Below are 2,500 nucleotides of genomic sequence, written 5' to 3' on the forward strand. Positions count from 1 at the left end.
AAGCAACAGTCACCCAAGCTCGCGCTCAAAGGCAGTCTGGCACCTTCATCCCTTGCCATGCTCACCCACTGCTCCCCCCCTATATATACATATTGCACAAGGAGCTTGGTGACAGCAACACCCATTGCTTTCCCTGAGGATGTATATTTCTTAGTATGCGCACGGCGTCGAGGCACAGGTGAAGCCAACGGCGCTAGTTTCTGCGCCCTATGTCGAGGAAAATCAAGGCAACGGGCTAGTGTATGGGCACAACGTCGAGGAGACTCAAGGAGATGGGGCTATTTTTCAGGTCACCGTTCGAGAAATCAAGGCAACGTGTTGGGGGGGATGGCCTCTTTCATGGGTCGTGGGGCTTGGCTTGGCTTGCCTCGTGTGTGCTCGATACAGCCTCACGATTCTTATTTGCCCATCAACCATGCCGGGCACCTATGAGAATGAGACCCCATGGTACCCCCTATATATACATATTGCACAAAGAGCTTGGTGACAGGAACAGACATTGATTTCCCTGATGATGCATAATTTTTGGACACACACGACTTGGGGGCGAGGGGACACGGGAGTGGGGCGCCAATGGGGGGCGTTTTGGCCCCATTTTCGTCAAGAGCGGGCGTCTTGGCCATGCCTCGAGCGTGCCAGCCTCGAGAGCCTTGGGCGCTGGACATCCTTGGGGCGCCAATGGGCAGCAGTCCCATGGTTCCCCTATATATACATATTGCACAAAGAGCTTGGTGACAGGAACAGATATTGATTTGCCCAGGGATGCATAATTGTGCGAAATCGTCCATAACTCGCTCGAATTAATTCGGATTGACACAAAATTTTGTAGGGATGCTTTTTATTATAAATGAAAAGCTTTGAAATGAAAAAAAAAAACAAAATGTCATGTTTGAGGCGTAAATGTTTGTGTCCTATCCTTGGTCACGCCTTGAAGCGTTGGTTCCCTACTTGTTGGAATGTCGCTCAAATCAAGTAGGAATGCCATTGAAACATTGTGTGGGTCATTGTTAACATAGACGAATGGACTTGAAATGAAAATATATCATATTTGGGTTTTTGTCCCTGTCGCCTGGTGATAGGCAGGCAGATAAGGCTTTTAGGTATTCATAGGTGGCTTAGATGAACTCGAAAGAACACGAGTTGATCGGATTGGAACTCATATATTCAATTTACTATGTACTAAGTAGGAACTACACTTTGCTCCCTTCATCGTTTGACTTGCTTAGAAATCTGCTCATGGTTTGTCAAGGCCCCTTGTTCCTTAGACCGATGAGGATGGGATTGGGTTGCTCATGGGCATGTGTGTGGCAAGATGCCTTGTTCCATTGGTCGTTCATGGGTGTTCGTGTACGAAGTAAACTTGTTCCCTTGGTCGTTCATGGGGTTGTGTGTGGGAAGAAGCCTTCTTCACTTGGTCGTTCATGTGTGTTTGTTTGGGAGGTAGCCTTGTTCCCTTGGTCGTTCATGGGAATGTGTGTGGCAATACGCATTGTTCCTTGGTCGTTCATACCCTTGTTCCCTTGGTCGTTCATGGGTCTGTGTGTGGGAAGAGGCGTTGTTCACTTGGGTAGCCTGCTTGCCTTGCCAGCCCCATATGCATTGTTCCCTTGGTCGTTAGTGGATGGGTTTGTGTGTGGCATGGTGCCTTGTTCCCTTGTGTGGCCTGACTGCTTGGCTTGACATGACCTAGCCTTGCCAGCCTCACATCCATTGTTCACTTGGTCGTTCATGGGCATGTGTGTGGCAAGGTGCCTTGTTCCCTTGGTCGTTCATGGGGTTGTGTGTGGGAAGAAGCCTTGTTCCCTTGGTCGTTCATGTGTGTTTGTTTGGGAGGTAGCCTTGTTCCCTTGGTCGTTCATGGGAATGTGTGTGGCAATACGCATTGTTCCTTGGTCGTTCATACCCTTGTTCCCTTGGTCGTTCATGGGTCTGTGTGTGGGAAGAGGCGTTGTTCCCTTGGTCGTTCGTTCATGGGTTTGTGTGTGGCAAGGTGCCTTGTTCCCTTGTGTAGCCTGACTGCTTGGCTTGACATGACCTAGCCTTGCCAGCCTCACATCAATTGTGTAGCCTGACTGCTTGGCTTGCCGTGACCTAGCCTTGCCAGCCTCACATCCATTGTTCCCTTGGTCGTTCATGCAAGGGTCTGTGTGTGGCAAGGTTGCCTTGTTCCCTTGGTCGTTAATGGGCATGTGTGTGGCAAGGTGCCTTGTTCCCTTGGTCGTTCATGGGCATGTGTGCGGCAAGGTGCCTTGTTCCCTTGGTCGTTCATGGGCATGTGTGCGGCAAGGTTGCCTTGTTCCCTTGGTCGTTCGTGGATGGGTTTGTGTGTGGCAAGGTGCCTTGTTCCCTTGGGTGGCTTGCCTTGCCAGCCTCGCTTGCTTAGGTTTCCCAACACACCTGTCGGGCACCAAGGGTGGTATTAGTCCCCATGTACCCCCTATATATACATAATGCACAAAGAGCTTGGTGACAGGAACAGACATTGATTAGCCCGAAGATG

Source organism: Lactuca saligna, unplaced genomic scaffold, assembly GCF_052625555.1.
Source record: "Lactuca saligna cultivar CGN05327 unplaced genomic scaffold, ASM5262555v1 scaffold_140, whole genome shotgun sequence".
Lineage (NCBI taxonomy): Eukaryota > Viridiplantae > Streptophyta > Magnoliopsida > Asterales > Asteraceae > Lactuca > Lactuca saligna.